This window comes from Macrobrachium nipponense, chromosome 16, assembly GCF_015104395.2.
Source record: "Macrobrachium nipponense isolate FS-2020 chromosome 16, ASM1510439v2, whole genome shotgun sequence".
Taxonomy (NCBI): Eukaryota; Metazoa; Arthropoda; class Malacostraca; order Decapoda; family Palaemonidae; genus Macrobrachium; species Macrobrachium nipponense.
The window spans coordinates 69,309,389-69,316,888 of NC_087209.1; the positions used below are offsets into that span (position 1 = coordinate 69,309,389).

At 41.5% G+C, this 7,500-nt stretch overlaps 1 pseudogene; it reads right to left on the reverse strand.

Moving 5' to 3' along the window:
- LOC135195797 (innexin inx2-like) overlaps positions 1–7,500 on the reverse strand; it is an 84,760-nt pseudogene that overhangs the window by 42,828 nt on the left and 34,432 nt on the right.

Here is a 7,500-nt window from a genome sequence, read left to right on the forward strand (position 1 = left end):
ACACCAACTTTATAATTGAAAAGGGGCCTTTTACCCCTAAAATAAGGCCAACGGGATTCGAACCCAATTGTCAATCTTTTTTTTTATAAAATCTAAAAAGAAAGAAACAGACCCAGTCGCCCAAAGGGATGTAACAGCCAATCCATAATCTCACCAGGACCGAAGGAAAAAAAGGCTGCAAACAATTATCACCTTAATGAAGCCTCTGCATAAGTCATCGCCTTGTGCCGTCTGGTCGTGGTAAATCAATTGCCCTGGCATTAAAATGGCTGTCAGCTGATCTGACCACGAAGCCGCTCCCGGCAATAAATTTTGAGCCGTTAAATACACAAGTCATGCTGATTTGCAACCACTTGCCATTAAGGAGGAGGCAGGAAAGTGTAAAAGAGGATTTACATCCACGAACCCTTACTGATGGTCTACTAGAAGAGAAATCCACATACATACATGCACGTATTTTATATATATATAATATATACGTATAATATAATATGTATATATGAATAATTATCACATCACCGTGATTCATATGCACGCATCGAGCTACAAATGTCCTTTGATATCCAATTCGATCTACATCGGAATTAATATATTTTCATACATGTTAACAGAACGGGATTTTTTTAGTTGACAATTTCGTCCTCTCGTGGGTTCGAACCAGCGCCCAGCGGACAGAGAAGAAATCAGGACTTCAGTGATGTTACCGATTCGGCTATCAACTAAAAAATTCCCCTTTGGTTAACATATATGAAAATATATTAATTCCCAGGAAGAGCGAATTGGATATTAAAGGACATTTGTAGCTCGATGCATATATTATATATACCTACATAAATATATATATATATATATATATATATATATATATTATATATATATATATATATATATATATATATATATAATATATTGTCATATCACATTGACGTGATTCCTATACATACACCGAGCTACAAATGTCCTTTAATATCTAATTTGCTCTACCTCGAATTAATTAATATTTTCATATATGTTAACCGGTTAACATATATGAAAACATATCAATTCCGAGGGTAGAGCGAATTGGATATTAAGGGGCACTTGTGGCTATATATATATATATATATATATATATATATATATATATATATATATATATATATATATATATATATATATATATATAAAATATATTTATTTCCAGAGAGAACTTAGCTTTTTCTATACTTAGTAACATGATAATTAAACGCCAATATATTTCCCGAGAGAGAGAGAGAGAGAGAGAGAGAGAAGAGAAGAGACCTCCCCCTCCTCCTGAAAATTCAGAACGTACCTCGAGGAGCCTGACGCGGACGTCAGACGAGATGATGATGAGGACTCTGTAGACCAGCCAGGCGGCCGTGATGGCGGTGAGGCACACCAGCCAGAACCAGATGAAGATGTAGATCTTCTCGTTGATGATGTTGACGGCCAACACGCACATCGTGTCGTGGGTCTCGATGGTGCCCGAGGAGCCGAACTTCCTGTGGGAGCAAGAGGGAAGGCAATGAATGGCCGGAGTAAGTCACGGAGTATATAATTTATTTTAGAAATATCTTAGAGTTTGTTTTCCTAGATTCCTTTATGGCTGGTCTGAAAGGGGTCCACGATGATATATTTCTTATCTTTTTTTCCAACCGAACTTCCTGTGGGAGCAAGAGGGAAGGCAATGAATGGCCGGAGTAAGTCACGGAGTAAATAATTTATTTGAGAAATATCTTAGTGTTGGCTTTCCTAGATTTCTTCATGGCTGGTCTGAAAGGGTCAATTTGGTATATTTTTAGTCTTTTTTCCAACCGAACTTCCCGTGGGTGCAAGAGGGAAGGCAATGAATGGTCGGAGTAAATAACTTATTTTAGAAATATCTTGACGTTCTTTTTCCTAGATTCTTTTATGGCCGGTCTGAAAGGGTCACTTTGTTATATTTCTTGTCTTTTATTCCAACCGAACTTCCTGTGGGAGTAAGAGGGAAGGCACTAAATGGCAGGAGCATACGTTATTTTTAAAGAATATCTTGCGTTGACATCTAAGTTCTTTAATGGCTAGTCTGGAGGGGTTACTCTTACTCTATGTTTTTTGCCTTTTTTTATTTTAAGAGCTTTTAGAGAGGGTGGCGCCAGATAAGTAGTCTTTTCCATTCCTCGTCAAGTCTCCAGGGATGATATAATTAGCCTTGTCCTTTCCTTGTCCCTAGATGGGTCTACTGGTGGGCAGAGGCTGGGATCTAACAATGGACCTTGCAGATACTATACATAATACATACACACACACACACACACACACCCACACACCTGGCCTTCTGCCCACCAGTCCAACACCCACTTATAGAGGGTTCCAGCACCTGCTTCTGTCAAAATAATATAGAGTGAGGCCAGCAACTTCATCCCTCAAGATCGTATCCATCTGACTCAAACCGCTGCTAATGGAAAAAAAGGTATAGTTTATGGCGAAAAAAAAGAGAAAAAATAATAAACATGTCAACTACATGATAACTTTGCCACAAAAGAGGCGGTAGCTTCTGATGGTGTTAAGCTTCCGGTTCCCTGTAAATCTTGTGAGATGTGGTTACTAACCCCAAACGTTTCACTTGGCTGTGGCACACCGCAGTCGACAAACTACCAGGTGCTAAATTCACGAATTTAACATTGTTACTTTTTTTTTTTTTCTTTCTTTTTAATAAAGCACCCCCTCCTCCTTCCCAGGACCTCAGATTGATTTCGGTACTTATACTGATGCTGGGATGCTGTACTATGCAACTGGAAGGCAGAACTTGGACTTGCATTCGCTAGGTCTGTGGTTCAAATCCCGCCTGCTCTTTCCCAGCTGATCCATACCTGTGCATGATGACGTCAGCTGGTAGCGAAAGAAAGTTCATGGATACGCAACCACATCCGAAAATGCCTCCTTATAACCGGAAGGCTAGTTCCACTCGGCGCACCCCCCCCCCCCCCCCCCCCCCCCCCGTTTCAATACACCCAAAGGGGAGGAAATGTGTATGGGGTAAAAATTTAAAAATGGGTATGGTGAAAAACGGAAAAAAATAAGCGTAAAAAATAAATAAATGTGTATGGGGGAAAATTGTGTATGCTGAAAAAAATGTGAATGGAGAAACAATGCGCATTGGGAAAAATTAAAGCATGTATGGGAAAAATGGAAAAAAAAATGTGCATGGAAAAAATATAAAACTGTGTATAAGGAAAAATATAAAACGATTTATGGGAAAAAATAAAAGATGGGTATGGAAAAAAAAATGTGCAAGGGGGAAAAAAATGCGTATGGGGAAATAAAAAAAAATGTGGATGGGAAAAATGTAAGAAAATGTATACGGAAAAAAACAACAATGTATTGAAAAATAAAATATGTATGGGGAATTTTTTTTTTAAAAATACGTATAATTATCAATATAACCTTGCCTGTAGCCCTAGCGCCCTTTCTTGACAGTTCACAGACATTCCAGCACTCGACATAAGTGTATTAATTATAATAGAATAATAATCGCACCATCTAGATCCGTCCAAACAATGTCTTCTCCTGTCAGGAACTCAAGGTCGTTGTACGGCGGTCGCTGGAAACGAAGGAGAAGAAGAAGTCCTAACCACAAAGACAGTCTGGAAGTTCCACTTGGTCACGTTTCAATGCAGCTCACAAAGACATTAGAGAGAGAGAGAGAGAGAGAGAGAGAGAGAGAGAGAGAGAGAGAGAGAGAGAGAGAGAAGCGACGCTGCTCACTGGCTCCCCGTCTGGCGAATCGGTTGAATGTCCGCCATCATTTCGCCCACCTGTCCCGTCCAGGTATGCATAACTACACCTCATCAATGCCTGCCGATGGTTTGCTTTCAAGCATACTTAAAGAGGTCTTCGTTTGCTTTCAAACATACTAGGAGGCCCTCATTTGCTTTCAAACATACCGAGGAGTTCCTCGTTTGCTTGCAAGCATGCCGAGGAGTTCCTCGTTTGCTTTCAAGCATACTGAGGAGGTCCTCAATTGCTTGCAAGCATGCCGAGGAGTTCCTCGTTTGCTTGCAAGCATACTGAGGAGGTCCTCAATTGCTTGCAAGCATGCCGAGGAGTTCCTCGTTTACTTTCAAGCATACCGAGGAGGTCCTCAATTGCTTTCAAGCATACCGAGGAGTTCCTCGTTTGCTTTCAAGCATACCAAGGAGTTCCACGTTTGCTTTCAAGCATACCAAGGAGTTCCACGTTTGCTTTCAAGCATACCAAGGAGTTCCTCGTTTGCTTTCAAGCATACCAAGGAGTTCCTCGTTTGCTTTCAAGCATACCAAGGAGTTCCTCGTTTGCTTTCAAGCATACCAAGGAGTTCCTCGTTTGCTTTCAAGCATACCAAGGAGTTCCTCGTTTGCTTTCAAGCATACCAAGGAGTTCCTCGTTTGCTTTCAAGCATACCAAGGAGTTCCAAGTTTGCTTTCAAGCATACCGAGGAGTTTTGCTTTCAAGCATACCGAGGAGTTTTGCTTTCAAGCATACCGAGGAGTTCCTCGTTTGCTTTCAAGCAGCCGATGGAGTGTTTACCAGGTTTGCTTTCAGCATCCAGGAGTCCTCAGTGCTTTCCCAAGCATGCCGAGGAGTTCCCTCGTTTGCTTTCAACGCTGCCGAGGACCGTTTCAATGTTTGCTTTTCAAGAGGCCGATGGTTCCTCGTTTGCTTTCAAGCATGCGAAGTTCCTCGTTTGCTTTCAAGCATGCCAGAGGCCAGTTCCATCCGTTGCTTCAAGCAATACCGAGGAGTTCCTCATTTGCTTTCAAGCATGCCGAGGAGGTCCTCGTTTGCTTTCAAGCATACCGAGCAGGTCCTCAATTGCTTGCAAGCATACCGAGGAGGTCCTCGTTTGCTTTCAAGCATGCTGAGGAGTTCCTCGTTTGCTTTCAAGCATGCTGAGGAGTTCCTCGTTTGCTTTCAAGCATACCGAGGAGGTCCTCAATTGCTTGCAAGCATACCGAGGAGGTCCTCGTTTGCTTTCAAGCATGCTGAGGAGTTCCTCGTTTGCTTTCAAGCATACCGAGGAGGTCCTCGTTTGCTTTCAAGCATACCGAGGAGGTCCTCGTTTGCTTTCAAGCATACCGAGGAGGTCCTCGTTTGCTTTCAAACATACCGAAGACGATTTTGCTTTTGATGCTGGAATGTGGAAAATGTGATTTAGGCATAAAGCCAAGCACTGGGACCCATTGGGTCATTCAGTGCCATGATGGGAATGAATGAAAATGGAAATTATATAAACAATGAGTTTATAAAGAAATTGTAAAGGTCAATATTGAAAGAGATAAAATCGAAGAGATTTGATTTCTAATGGAATTAAAACTGCTATAAATAAGATAAAAGACATATCAATTTTTGTACTCTACGTCAAAGCTAGACTGAAGTTCAATTAGTAAAAATAGAATGAAAAAAAAAATTTATTACTGGCAGGAACTACTAGAAACGTCTGATAAAAGACAAAGAAAGCGACACTACGTGACGAATGTGCATAAAAAAAGTACAACATACATATCGTGTTCGGTAGAGATAAATGATTCACTATTAATGTCGTGAACATAAAACATCGAAACTAAATGATTCTCATTTACAAAGAGGACTCATTCTCGAAAAGAAATTACGACACCAGTCACCAACAAACAGAAATCAGAAAATGAAAACCCAATTACAAAATCAATTTACCATTTTCCATAATCGAAAAAAAATAAAAATAAGTAAAAAATCCGGAGACGACGCAACAAAAAATTCTAATTATCCAGTTTCCTCTTCTCTGAGACTGCTTGTGGGAAATGGGGTGGGTGGCGGGGTAAGATTCCAGTGACGAGGGGAGATTGAGGAGGAGGAGGAGGAGGAGGAGGGAGGAGGAGGAGGAGGAGGAGGAGGAGGAGGAAGGGGTGAGAGGGAGGTTATGACTACCTCAACCGTCAGGCTGCAATGATTTTTCGGTTGTCAGGGTTACGGAGATGACAAGTATTGCATCATCATTTTTGCTGTATATGGGATGCCAGTTTCATGTACGGGTTTTCTAAATGATGATGTTATTAATATTATGCTAAGGTCACACATTCAAGTATCAACGCACGCACGCCCACGCATGAGCGGAAATTGGTAGTTGGCAACAGCTTACGTCAGTAAACCGTAAATGTAACGTAAAACACACGTAAAATCGTAGACGTACGGTGACGGGTCGTCCGGTCGCTTAGCTCCGCCCACTAGGTCGCCGTAGCCCACTCCAGTTTTGAAATGTTCAAAACAAGTCGTGGGTGGTCACGCCAAATGTCACCTGACGTAGCCCCAGGCATTGGACGTGGGAGCCACGGTGACTGTTGCGGGGTAAGCGCTAGGGTCACCAGCATCGTTCGCCGTCGTTGTTTTCTTTCCGCGGCGAAGCACGCGGGCCTCTTAATTGCGCTGTAGCCTACGGCGAAACCGATTAACACATTTACAACCCTGTACGACATGGCAACGCTGTAGCGTGGTATAAAAGGTCAGGTCGGCGCCCTCAGGTCAGCTGTTGTTTCCATCTCCCGAAACCAGCAGTTTCCTTCAAGCACTCCCCACAACGCCCTTCAAGATGCCGAACCTCCTAAAACGACCAAGGAAGGGACCATCAACGTCACATCTTGCAGGACCTTCTTTCGGCCCGGAAAAGACTCCTACAGCCACTCCTACAACCACTCCTGCAGACATTCAGGACAGGGAAAAAGTCAACTTCCACCTACAGGAGTCGGAGTTGGATGAGATTCTGGCTGATGACAGCGACACGAAAACTCTCCATGAAGCTCAAGACGTCGAAGATATTTGTTTCTTCTGAATAGCAGTCTTACAATAATGGTGTAACAAATAATGTAAATATTTGAGAGGAATTCCTATATACATCTAAAAAATATTATCTTGAATAGGTAGAATTCCTATTTATTTCCAAGAATGTTTGATAAGTTATTAGATGTTATTCTATATCGCTTAAATATAAATCGCCCATAGTCAACAGTTTTATAAGTAAGTGTATGTCTGAATGGTAAAATCGAAGCAAGAAAATTCTAGTGCTAGTCTTATATACTACTTATCCTATGTTCATTTATTTGTGATGTTACATTAATTACATATTATATATATTACAGATAGCTACTATCAAAAAGTTACCATAAAACTAGAATAGATTAATTTGTAGGAAAACAAATTAATCTATTCTAGTTTTGTACCCTGCGGCACCACAACAGTGGGCGTGGTCTTGACGTGAAGTTGACGTACATAGAACATTACAATATCGGCGTTAGTTTCAGGTAGACGTCCGACCTTGCTTTCTTTGCGCGTACATTTGCGGCGCAATTTACGGTGCTGGCTTTACGTCCGTTAGCCCGTGTCTTGTTTACCAGCTGTTCAAGGTCATTTCACCGCGATGATGCCCACGATCCACATACGTGGGCATACGCCGTCGTGATACGTGAATGTGTGACCCCAGCATTAATTATATGTTGTTACATGTAACAT